The 12,852-nt window shown below is 41.4% G+C and overlaps 1 long non-coding RNA gene across 3 annotated transcripts in view; it reads right to left on the minus strand.

Moving 5' to 3' along the window:
- Positions 1 to 489: 489 nt before the first annotated feature.
- The window catches only part of Gm32328, a 41,700-nt gene continuing 29,337 nt past the window's right edge, over positions 490 to 12,852 (minus strand). Inside the window, exons 1-4 of one of the 3 annotated variants that reach the window (XR_377664.2) lie at positions 5,040 to 5,122; positions 3,455 to 3,679; positions 2,910 to 3,093; positions 490 to 1,560 (exon numbers count right to left, since the gene is read on the minus strand). This is a non-coding gene — a long non-coding RNA (predicted gene, 32328). Of the gene's footprint in view, positions 1,561 to 2,909; positions 3,094 to 3,454; positions 3,680 to 5,039; positions 5,123 to 12,852 lie in introns of those variants that run through there. The other 2 variants (XR_377663.2, XR_001785246.1) reach the window with 2 other exon arrangements.

Consider the following 12,852-nt stretch of genomic DNA (forward strand, 5'->3'; position numbering starts at 1 on the left):
GCCCATCATGACAGCTTGAAAAGCAAAACAATGTATTCAGTCTGTTGCAGGCAGCTGCAGGCTGACTACATTAACAAGTTAGTGCAGGTAAATGTATTGCCTAGTTTAGGGTAACTAGTCTTGTCCATATATGCATGTAATGTAAAGAAAATACATACAATTAAGAGCAATTCTGCTCTTTTGAAGATAAAAAATGTCAAAGAAAGATGTTGGCCTAGGACACCATACTTCACACATTCTCTTGACCCTTGACAAAGATGATGTTGGAAAGGGGGAGTTAAAATCTCACCAGAATGCATTAGCCTTTGGTCGCAGGGCTGAGTCCTGTTATAACTCCATAAAAACTGTTTAAAAAACAAATTTCCGCAGCTGCAGAGCACAGCAGCTTCCAGCCACAGACCTCTCTACAGCCCTGCAGTCTGGGTGAGTCCCCAGGGTGCCCACTAAGTGCAAGTCCTGCCTAAAGAACGTCTCTAGTGTTAACAGCCTGTTTTTATTATATATTTAAAAAAAAACTATTAGATGGCCACCAAAAAGGATTTTGAAGAAAATAGCCTTTGTTTTAAGAACGTCATCTTTTATTAAAAGTTTTATGGGGAGGGAAAGGAGAGACCTACAGCTGAGCGTGTGGAGTGGGCGTGAGATGGAGAATGCCCAGGAGAGGACCGAGCTTACAGCAGTCCTTCATCGGTGTCCTCACCACAGAGTGAGGTCAGAGCCCCCCATTTCCTGGGATGAGATACTCAGTAGAAACGGTTTTGGCCCTTACCTTGTGCCCCGGTGAAATTCTCTGTCAACTGTGTCTACTGGCCGCTATCTGTGGACTGTGCAGATCCAACCAAGTTTGTTGACTTGTGCCCTCACAGCACAGCCAAGCCTCTGCTATGTGAGGATCTGGCCTGAGCACACTGGAGGGATAGTCTTGGAAAAGGACAGAATGAACTTATAGGAAAGAGTAGCAAAGTCTACAGAGGGTGGTGGGTCTGAAAGAGCAGGGACTATGGCAGCCATTCCCGTGGGGTGCAGTATGCTCAAGTCATCTGTCTGACAAATAGTGGATAGATATCTCCCCATATCAAGTGGACATAAGATTTGTAAGGCTGGATGGAGCGGAATGGTATGGCCCAGCCCATCTCTCGATTCCTGTATTACGGTGTCAGGATATTTTCATTGGTTATTGATTATTTGGGAATTTCACATCATGCACCCTGATCACACTCATTCCCAGTCCTCCCAAGTTCACCCTCCTCACCTTTGTGACCCCCCTCAAAAGAAAAAAGAAGAAAAATGGCCACTTTGTGTTGCCTATATACTCTCAATGGAGCATGGTCAAATTCCCAAGGGCCAGCCCCTTAAAGAAAACTGAGTCCTTCCCCATTCACACCCCTACCAGAAGCCATCAATAATGGAGAGTTACACTGCAGGATTTTTATCACAATTCTCAAGAGTTCTCTTCAATGGCTTTCTGTCTGGGCTGTTACTTTTCGGAGGTGGGTGTTGTCGTTGAAGCCTTCTATGTTCCTTTTTATCAACTGTGAGTCTACAGTCATTTAACAGCACCTGTTACACATGGGGACAAAGGGCAGGTTGGTTGCTTTGGGGTCTCGGGGGTGGAGTAGTTTTTTTTTTTTCTTCAGCCTTCCTCACATGAAGTTTGTGAGGAATGAAGTACATAAATATGATTCTACTAAAGCAGCCCAGGAAGCCCTTACAAGACTTCAGAGCTCAGACTTGATAGCTGTTTCCATAAAAATATTTACAGGAATGTTAATGCTCGCATGCTGATATTCTGATGAGGTGGAAGGAGACAGAGGAAAGACCATAAAACCTGGAGTCGGAATTGGGTTTGCATGCTAAACATGCTCACTCATAAGCATTGTAGCCACCAAGCTGTCTTGTGGAGACTCATTGAGCGTCTCTGTCACGTGACCCAGGCAGGTCCCTGGGTTGCTCCTGAGAGACCAATGCACTTAAAGGCAATTTGCCCTGCCGCAGACTATAGGCACAAGACTATAGGGTGTACCCTGTCATCCTGGTGAGTGAGTTGGCACTAAGTAGTAACAGACCATCAGCTCATAAACTAACGATCAGTCTGCTAAACATTAACTGCCCCAAAACTAATTTCCCTAAATGCCCACTTCATTGCATTATGCCTGATTTTTCAAGTTTACTAATGTGTTTAAAAAAAAAAAACAGAAAAACAAAAACCCTAGTTTCTTTTCTTGTGCTTCAGTGTTACCTCAGGAGGCTGGGGCAAAAGGATCATGTAAATTGAAGAGCAGCTCAAGCTATGGAGCAATTTCAAGGCTAGCCTGGACCAGGTTACAAGATGCTATTTCAAAAAAAAAGAAAAAGTTCTGTTCAACTATTCATTAACTCTAATGAAATTTGTCCTGGCTGGAATGATTTTTAACAGCTCTATTGAAATGAAATTTCCTCAATTATAGTTAATTACCTTTATTTTTTTGTCATTAGTAACAAAAGGATAAAGTACAATGGGTCAAAAAGAGAGGATTTTAAAATAATCTGGCCATTTTATGAATGACTTAATATTTTTTTTAAAAGACGTTTCTTAGCCAGGTGCTGGTGGTGCAAGCCTTTAATCACAGCACTTGGTAAGCAGAGGCAGGCAGATCTCTGTGAGTTCAAGGCCAGCCTGGTCTACAGAGCTAGTTCCGGGACAGCTGAACTACACAAAGAACCCTGTCTTGAAAAAAACTACCGGAAATGTTTCTTTATCATTAAAAACAATGTCATCATTTTACAAGGTGGTATATAGCTTATGCTGGTTCTTTTGCACGGTTCATATTGTTCTAACTTTTATGCCATTCTTTGCTTTGTAAGACCCTTCTGCTGAAGTCACCACACACTTGAGTCATAGAACTTGGGAAGATCAAGCTGGAACCCACCTGGTTGCTTTGTTCCAGGCTCAGGTGGAGACTGTGCCCTGCTCTCGAGACAGCCCTGGGAAGAGAAGTGACTTCCTCTCTGTACTGTTTCCCTGAAGTGGAAATGATTGACAGCCGTCTGCATAGAGGACCTAGGAGGACTGGTGCCTTTCCTCAGTTTGTGTGCAAAAGCCGAGAGCAGAATCTGCATACAGAAAGGACTTAGAGAGAATAAACTGCTTTCGTAGCTTTTTAAAAATATCACACAACCTGAGTACTCCTTACATAGCAAACCTAGGATGTTTGGGATTGGAGTTTTATATTTTGTTTTTGTTGTTTTGTTTTCTTGATTGTTGGTTTTTGGGTGGGTTTTTTTTCAGGTTTTGGAATATTTGTGTGTATATTATGATCCATTTCTCTAAACACCCATGTCCCTGAGTTATGAGTGACATTCTGCCACACCAATAGCCCAAATAGAACCAAGTATCCAGGAACCCAAATAAACCTTTCCTTCTCTGAGTAGATCCTCTGGGGTACTTTTTCACAGTAATGGAAGGCCGACTGACCTGACATCATGATGCTGCTAGCACTGGGCTTGGTGCTGGGTGAGCCATCCACAGCCTTTGGTGAATAAAGAAGCATCTTCAATGCAGCCCAATGTCTGGACCGGCCCCGCTGGCTCTTACTGGCTTCCATTACGATGGCCTTTCGGTGAACTCCTGCCCTTATTTTGGAATACACTTTCCTCTGAGAAGCAGTTCCAAGATCCACTTAGCATCGATGCTGCTTCCCTGGAGCCAAGAAACACGGCATTAATGGCACCCCATCTCAGAGGTGCCTTCCTGGGATGAGGTGTAAATTAACGCCAGCCTGGACATGAGATCATTAGGGATCAGATGGTTAAGTTGTACAAAAGGAATAACTAAATCCTAGCTGACCTGGCCCTCATCCAACCAGAATAATTGCCTGCTGCCTACATAGTATCCCCTCCTTAATTCCAGATACAGAAAAGAGTATAGCTTCATCCCATGAACCGTCACAAAACCAGCTCTGCTGCTGCGGTGTGGGTGTGGGAAAACCAGTCAACTGTCCTCTGGAGGGTCTGCAAAGTGCTCTGGTGCAAGCAAGACAACAGAAATTTAAGGGATTCCGTCATGTATTTAGAAAGTAAGACTTCATCTTTTTTTAAGTGAAAACACTTCATCTCCCATTTTTCTTTTTAAATTCCAGATTGATCTGAAGTCTGTTGTACTTTGAAAGGAGTTTACTTTGATGAATCATTCTCTGTTAGAATCATAGACATATACCTTACCTCCTCCCCCCGATAGTCCCGGGAGCAGGCCCTTGCTTGACATGAGGGCTTCATGGAAAGTCAGAATGGCTTTGGGCTACATAAAACCCCACTTCTTACTATAATGAAGAGGGGTAGGGTGCACGCAGAACTTCAAGAGCCTGCTCAAAATGGATGGAATTGCTCTGTCTGTAAACTGTCTGGGGCTAAAAAAAAAAAAACAAGATCAAGAATAGCCAGTGTTAGCCAGATGTGATGACGAAGCAGTTGGATCTCTGTGAGTTCAAAGCCAGCCTGATCTCTATAGTAGTTCCAAGACAGCTAGGGTTGTAGAGACTCTGTCTCAAAAAATCCAAAGGGTGTGTGGGGGGGGGGAAGGGGGGAATGGTCAATATTAATCTGACTGGCATGCTGGTAAACAAATGTAGCAGAGAGTGTGAGTGATCTAGGGTGAGGAACTCCATTCCCAGTAGACCTGCAGGTTCTGTCCCTTCTTTTTTTTTTTTTTTTTTTTTTTGGTTTTTCGAGACAGGGTTTCTCTGTATAGCCCTGGCTGTCCTGGAGCTCACTTTGTAAACCAGGCTGGCCTCGAACTCAGAAATCCGCCTGCCTCTGCCTCCCGAGTGCTGGGATTAAAGGTGTGAGGTATCCAGAGTACACCGAACTCAAAGAGAAACGAAGTTCCCATGATGGGTGTCAATGGGTATCGGCTCGTCACTCAGAATTCACCACACCTCTCTGTACATCCTTGGTTTGTATGGAGTGGGCTGAAGCATAGTTTCTCCACCCAGAGAAATTTCCCAAGGTCTCGGAAGGCCACTTATAGCTTACTGCGGGGCTGCCAGGGATCCCCGACTCACCCACAAGCGCATTCTCGTTCAGCGACTGCCTGGGCGCAAACCTACTTTGGAGAAGCGATGTCTTGACTCAAGCCTAATACTTAGTAATAAAGCTTCCTGGGAAAGTAAGACTGCCAAAGTTTAAGTGGTAGGGTTTTATGAGCGGGATTATGGTCCATTAAGGGACAAGGAGGAAAACACCAGCTTGTTTCATTTTGATCCTTTCTCTCAGCTGAACCACCATACTCTTTCCAATTAAATCCCCGCCAAAAGGAAAAAAAAAAAAACCTGCTGACATCTCTTCTCCAGATACACCCTCCTGGCCTTTGCCCCAAAGCCCGGCGTAGTCCGAAGCCGCATGATCACAGTACTGAGGTTTCTGCGTCTGTTTGCTCCAAAAGGATAAATGACATCTAAGTACAATAATCTTTCAATTAATTTTTTTTATTGAGAGAAAAGAGTGCACATGGTGTCTGAACGGGACACCGTGCATGGATCCTGTGGTAACAGAAAGTGAAAGTCCTTCCAGCTGAAGTTCCTGACCTGGGGCCGCGAGAGGGCCGATATGCATCCTGTTTATGAAATCACCATCACCACAAAATGCGGTTCCGTTTCTATTTTTAACTGTCCGTGCTCTTACCCCAGTAAAGGACAACACTGTCCATACCGGGCAAAGCTCTCCCTTCCTTCTGGAGGTCTGACTATTGTTTTAGGATATGATATAGACATTTTAAGAACATTCTAGACAAATCTTAATGTGTAAGAATTTTGCATGGAAAATTAACTATGTATTGAGTTAAACAACTAATTAATGAGCTTGGGTCTGCCCTATCCTTTAGGGGGTGACAATGTGGCCATTTGTCCTTTGGACCTTCCCAACAGTGAGTTTAAAAAATAGAGACACATCTTTGACTTACCTGAAAATGTCTGAAATTCACATAAAAAAGATTTTCAATACCATGGAAATAAAGTTTAAAACTATCAATAAGCTATTTTATAAAATATTGAAGAGCAATATCAAAAAAGAAATCTAATAGGTTGCAAACTAGCGACATCTCTTAGTGAACATGAGAGGGTCCAACATTTTCCAAGAAAGGGAAAAATCTTCTTTTCAAGAATATTTGCATCAGGCCATGAGAGTTCAAGGAAATCCAAATTGAAAACAAAACAAGATGGAATGTCTAAGAGCACCTAGCTTTGTGCATCCCTTACAATACCCTCAAAGAGCAGCCCATTCATCTGTTTCAATATCAGCCAAAGGAAGAAAAACTTAGGGATAGACTTGAACTAAAATATGCAAGACTTATTCATTGAAAATTACAAAGCAGTTATGAAAAAATTGTAGCATTTTAAAACTGGAAAAGGGCTGGAGCAGTGGCTCAGCTCAACCCAACCAAAAATACAAAACTGGAAAGGTAAACCTTTTCATAGTTCAGAAGACCCAAGGCAAACTTATCTGCAGCCATAGCCAGAGAGTCCTATAGCTCTCTGAGTGACAGAGGTAGGCAGGAAGCCTCGAGGGTAGAGTTCTTGGTTAATATAAATATTGCCAACCAATTTGACCTCACTGAAACTTATAGAATTCCCCAAACAACTACAGAATCTTCACCTTCTCTCCAATGCATTAAAAAACATTTACCAAGATACAAGTTTTAATTAATTAAATCAATTCTATTTTTAAGTTTTATTTCTGTGTTTGTTTGTTTGTTTGTTTAGTTAGTTAGTTAGTTATTGAGAGAGAAAAAGTGTGTGTGTGTGTGTGTGTGTGTGTGTGTGTGTGTGTGTGTGTGTGTGTGTGTGTAGGTGGGTAGGTAGGTATACCTGTGCACACTAGCCCACTCACTGTGGGCTCTGGGAGCCAGACTCAGGTCCTCTACAAGAGTGTTGTATGTTCTTAACCACTGAGCAATCTTTCCACCCCTATTCCTATTTATATAGTATATTATTTGGCCACAATGAAACAAAACTAGAAATCAGTAACAGAAAGATCCTGAAATACCTAGAAATATTTACAAACTAAGCAATATACTTTTAAATAGTCTATAAGTCAAAGAAAAGTTCAAAAGGAAATTTTAAAGTAGGTTTGAATTGAATAAAACTGGCACTACAGTCTGTTAGGATTCCGGGATGCAGCTAAGTTGCATTAAGTTACATGAGAAATCTATAAAGGTCTCAAGTCAATTACCAAAATCCTTTTCTCATTTCCACAAGACTCTAGGAAAAAGAAAAGTGAATTAAACTGAAAATAAGCAGAAGGAAATCAAGTTCAGAGCAAAGACCAATGAAATAGGAGAGAGACAAAGAGGAAATGCAGGAGACCAGAAGTTTGTTCCTTCAGAAGATTAAAAAGTTAATAAACTCTCAGCCAGACTGATTCAGTAAAACAGAGGAAAGGCATCTTAACAATGTAATAAATGAGAGCTGTGGCCTCGCTTCAGATTCTACAGATACGGAAAGCATATGAAATAAAACAAATTATTATAAACAAATTTAAGCCAATAAGTTAAACATCCTACATTACTTTTGTTGTTTACTGCTCGGTATTTCTATTTCATTTTTATTGGCTTTTAAAGTTTTCATACAATATATTTTGATCAAATACTCTTTCCCTTTCCCCAAGTCCTCCCAGATCCTCCCAAATCCCTACCCACCAATGTCACGGTCTTAATCTCTCTCTCAAAAACAAAAACAAAGAAAGACAAAAAATAACAAAACCTCTAAACCTAACCCAAAGAGGTATACACGCGCGCGTGCGCACACACACACACACACACACACACACACACACACACACACACACACACACACAATGCAATCCATTTTGTATTAGTCAGCCATTCCTGAACATGGGGCCTGCCTTGATGTGTGGTTGATACGTTCAATGTCACTTCACTGAAGAAAGCTTGTTTTCCATCTTCCAGCAGATATCAGCTGCAAATAGCTCCTTGGTTAGGGATGAGACCTTAAGTCGACTTTGCTTTCTGTGCTAGGATTTTTAACTGGATTGAATGTGTACAGACCCCTCTGCATGCTGCCACTAATGCTATGTGTTCATATATACATCAGTCCTGTTGTGTTTGGAAAATGCTGTTTCCCTAGAGTCCTTCTGAAAAGCCTTCTGCCTCCTCTCCTACATAGATCTCTGAGCTTTGAGGAGAATGATTTGATAAAGACATCTCATTTAGGACAGAGTGATCTAAGCTCTCTCACTGTCTGTACACTGTCCAGTTGTGGGTCCCTGTGCTAATAACCACCTACTGCAAGAAGCTCCCCTGATGAAGGTTGAGCTATGCACTGATCTATGGGTATAGCAGTATGTCATTAGGGGTCATTTGATTGCTATGTTCCTTTAGCAGAACAACAGTACTGGGTTTCCCCCAGGACACTTGACTTAGCTAGTCCTCATGCTCTTGCCTCATTAACAGTGTCAGGAGTGGGTTTCATGGAGTAGGCCTTAATTTCAACCCCAAAAGTCACTAGTTGCTATCCTAATATTTCTGCCTCTATGGCACCAGTATATATTGCAGGCAGGTCACTGTTTGGGGGTGCAGGGTTTGTAACTGGGTGAAATTGATGACTATTCTTCTTTGGCAGTGTGTGTAGAGCACCTTTCAGCCTATGAAGGCTGATCAATAGAAGGCTTCTAGCCCTGTACTAGCTCACTTCCTCCATGTTCAATGACACAAGTAAGTCATGCCTTCAGCAATAGAGCCTTATTGTCAGGTTTCGGGGGTGGGGAGGGGTAGCCAACAGCACTTTCAATCACCTATGTTGTCTAGAATGGGGATCTATGGGACCCCTTTGGCCAATGATTCAGAGAGGTGATCCGTTCCAGGTACTGGGGTTTTAATTGGTAGTATATGATGTCTAGATGAGGTGATGTCTCCTCCATTATATAGTAACTCCATTTAAATCCCTTTACATATTCTAAGAATCTATTAGAGTAGTAGGTTTCCATATGGCTTTTCAAAAAGGTATTATTTATCCCTCCCCATATTATCTCCTTTACCATGTCCTCACGTCCTTCTTCGCATTGAAGCTACTGTTGTAGTTTCCCCATTTTCCCTTTATAAGACTATATTCTATCCCACTTCCTTGAAAAATTCCCTCCTCTCCCCTGATCACCAACAAGCTGCCTAACCCCTCTGGGTATTCTAAATGAGCACATCTACCTAAAGGCTTAAAAGTCACCAACCACAAATAAGAGAAAACACACAATGCTACCTTCCTAGGTGTGCATTACCTCATCGTTCAGGGTGATTGCTTCTTGCTCCGCCCATTTACTTGTAAGTCTCATAATTTCATTTTCTTAACAGCTGAATAACACCCATTGCGTAAATAGACCATCATTTCACTATGCACTCATCAGTTGCTGGGCATCCAGAGGAGCCTTCATGCTGATTTCCATGGTGGCTGTACACGTTTGCACTCCCTCTAGGAATTGGCAAATGCTCCTCATTCCCTGCATCGTCACTAGCATCTGCTGTCATTTGTTGTATTGATGTTGGCCGTTCTGACTACTCAAATGAAATCTCAAAGTAGTTTTAATTTGTATTTCCCAGATGGCTGACGTTGTTGAACACTTTTAAAAGTGTTTCTCAGTCAGTTGTGTTTCATCTTTTGAGAACTTTCTGTTCAGTTTGGTACCCCAGTTTTAATTGAGTTATCTGTTTTCTTGATATTCGGGGTTTTTTTTTTTAAAGATCTTTGCATATTCTAGACACTCACTCTCTATTAGGTGTATCCTTGATGTCTTAGTTAGGGTTTAGGCTGCTGGGCTGAAACATCATGACCAAAAACAACTTTCAGGAGTAATATGTTTCAGCTTACAATTCCACATCACAGTCCATTATCTAAGGAAATTATGCCAATGACTCCACAGGGCAGAAACGTGGAGGAGGGGTTTCTATGTAGGCCATAGAGGGGTGCTGCTCAATAGCTTGCTCTTATAGCCTGTTTGACTTGCTTACATGCATGCTTTTTTTTTAATTAACTTGAATTTTTCTTTTTAGATGAGGTCTCACTATCAATCCTACAATCCTAGAAGTTTCTTTGTAGGCCAGCCTGGCCTGGAAGTGCTAGAGACCCACTTATATTCACCTCCCAAGTCCTAGAATCAAAGGTGTCCATCACCATGCCTGGCTCAGCCTCCTTTCTTTTACTACCCAGAACCACCTGCCTAGGCATGGTGCACAGTGGGTGGGGTCCTTCCATGTCAATCATTGATCAAGACAACGACCTACAACTTAGTCACAGGCCAGTCTAGTAGAATCATTTTCTCAAGTGAGATTTCCTCTTTTTAAATGGTTCTAGCTTGTCTCAAGCTAACAAAACACATGCCGGGACAACTGGTAAAGACTTTGTCTGTAAGCTGATGCTTTGCTCAAACGATGATGTCCTCTGTCATATAAAAGCGTCTTCATGAGATCCCGTGGATTAATTGTTGATCTGTGCTACTGGAGTTCTATTTGTTTGGTTTTTTTTTAGTTCTTCGTGCCAGTGAGTTCAAGCATGTTTCTTACTTTCTCTTCTATCAGATTCAGGGTGTCAGGCCTTATGTTGAGGCTCTTAATATATGGATCATTTCTTGAAAGATACTACCAATAATTATAGCCCAGAGTGATAGCATAAGCCTGGAAGTCCAACACTCAGGAGGCTGAGACAGGGAGATTGTTATGAATTCAAGATTCCCTGGGATGCCAAAAGCTATTGAGTTATCTGAAAGAAGCACGTGGCATGGTAGCATTCTTCCACCTACAACATTTCAATCTGTAGTTAAATCCTTATCACAAAGAAAACTCCAGGACATACGGCTTCACAGATGTATTCTACTAAATATTTAAGTAGGAAATAATATCCATCTAAACAACGTCTACCAGAAATTTGAAAAGGATAGAATTCTTCCAAATCATTGTAAGAGGGCTCTACTATAGCAACACCAAAACCAAAGATATTACAAAAAAATTATCTGCAAATGTCTCTCATAAACACAGATATAAAAACGATAATAATCCTTTGGACATGAAACCTAACAAGATTTATAATGGCCATATAAAATATGAAATTATATAAATACATCATGACCAATAAAGTCTATCCTAACAGTGAAAAAAAATGGGTTTAACATTTGAAGATTAATGAAAGTTACCATAGTAACAAAGGAAGAAAAATGAAATGGGCATCTCCATTGAGGCTGAGAAAGTGCTTGATACAATCTCACATCCATTCCTGGTTTATATGAAAGAAAAGTCCCTCCGGTATCTTGGAATACACGGGGAGCTTCCCCAACCTAATAAAGAGCATCAGTGACGGACTTAACATCAGACTTCATAGAGAAAGGCTGATGCTTCCCCAAGACTGTGAGCGATACAATACATCCTTCTTCCACTGTTTCCAGCCAGTGCCGTGTGAGAGGCTCTAATCGCTAAGCAAAAAGACAATCAAGATGTGTACAGGCAGGAAGGAAGGAGAAATGTTTTTTTCTTTTTGCCCACAGCATGAAAGTCCATATTAAAATTCAGAATCAATGCAAAAAGCTAGCAGAGCTAATGCATGAGTGTGTTGAGGCTGTAGGATCAAGACAAAAAGGCCAATTATTCCGACTGCCTTTCTATCAATCTGTCCTAATACTAATTGAAAGATAAAACTTTAAAACAATACCATTTACAATAGCATCAAAACAATCAGAAATAGCAATATATATGGTGTGCCTATATGGCCTAAAAACCATAAAAGAGTGCTGAGGGAAACTGCAAGGTCGTACTCCTCACAGAACCAGTAACTAGGCCTCATGATGATGTCACTTCATCCCAATGATGAAATGAACTGGGTGTGGTCCCTCGAGATTGCTGCCACCCTTTTTTGTGTTTTGTTTTGTTTTCAGTTTTTGAAAACAACAAACTAAAATCTGGGTGTGATGGCATATTCCTGTATTCTAGCACTCAAGAAGCAGAAGCAGGAGGAACAAATTTTCCAGGACAGCCCGGGCTGCATAGTGATGCCTGTAACCAAGAAATACAAATACAAAAGACAGAGAGGATCTGATGTAACCAAAAAATACAAATACAAAAGACAGAAGCTAACAGGCTGATGACACAATTTACTTGAAAATGCAAATGACCCAGGATATTCTGAGCAGTTTTGAAAAAGGATGAAGTTGGAAAATAACTACTGTACGAGCCGAAGACTTATTCTAAAGCTGGAGTAACAGTAACAGAGGCCAGCATGGTCCTGTCGCATGGGGCAAGTAGATTAGTGGGGATGAAAAGGGAACTCAGAAGAGATCCACACACGTAGACTCTATTTTGATAAAGGTGAAAAAATAATTTAATGAGAAAGCAAGGGTCTTTTCACCAAATGGCCCTGGCATTTGTTTTAAACTAAGAACGATGATGTTCTATCCATAATTCAGACCATATGTAAGCTACAGTCTCAGATCGTAAACTCCCTTTTTAGAAAGCAAGCCTGTTATAACCATGCACTAGATGTAAATACCTTGGATATTGCAATGAAAATGTAATCCACAGAAGTCTTAGTTATTTTCCCAATAGCAAAGAAAGCAAACTTAAGCTTGCACACAAATGTTCATGAAAGTTTTATTTGTAAAAAGCCAAATAACAGGACTGACAAGATGTGTCCGAAAGTAAGGGCTCTTGCTACTAAGCCTGACGACCTGAGTTCAGTCCCTGGGACCAACCGAGCAGTGGAAGGACAGAAACAACTGTGGCACATTGTCCTCTGACATGAGCACACACACACACACACACACACACACACACACACACACACACACACACACCATGCATATGCCCACCCACATGAATACCGTTCACAA

This window comes from Mus musculus, chromosome 6 (assembly GCF_000001635.26).
Source record: "Mus musculus strain C57BL/6J chromosome 6, GRCm38.p6 C57BL/6J".
Classification (NCBI taxonomy): Eukaryota; Metazoa; Chordata; class Mammalia; order Rodentia; family Muridae; genus Mus; species Mus musculus.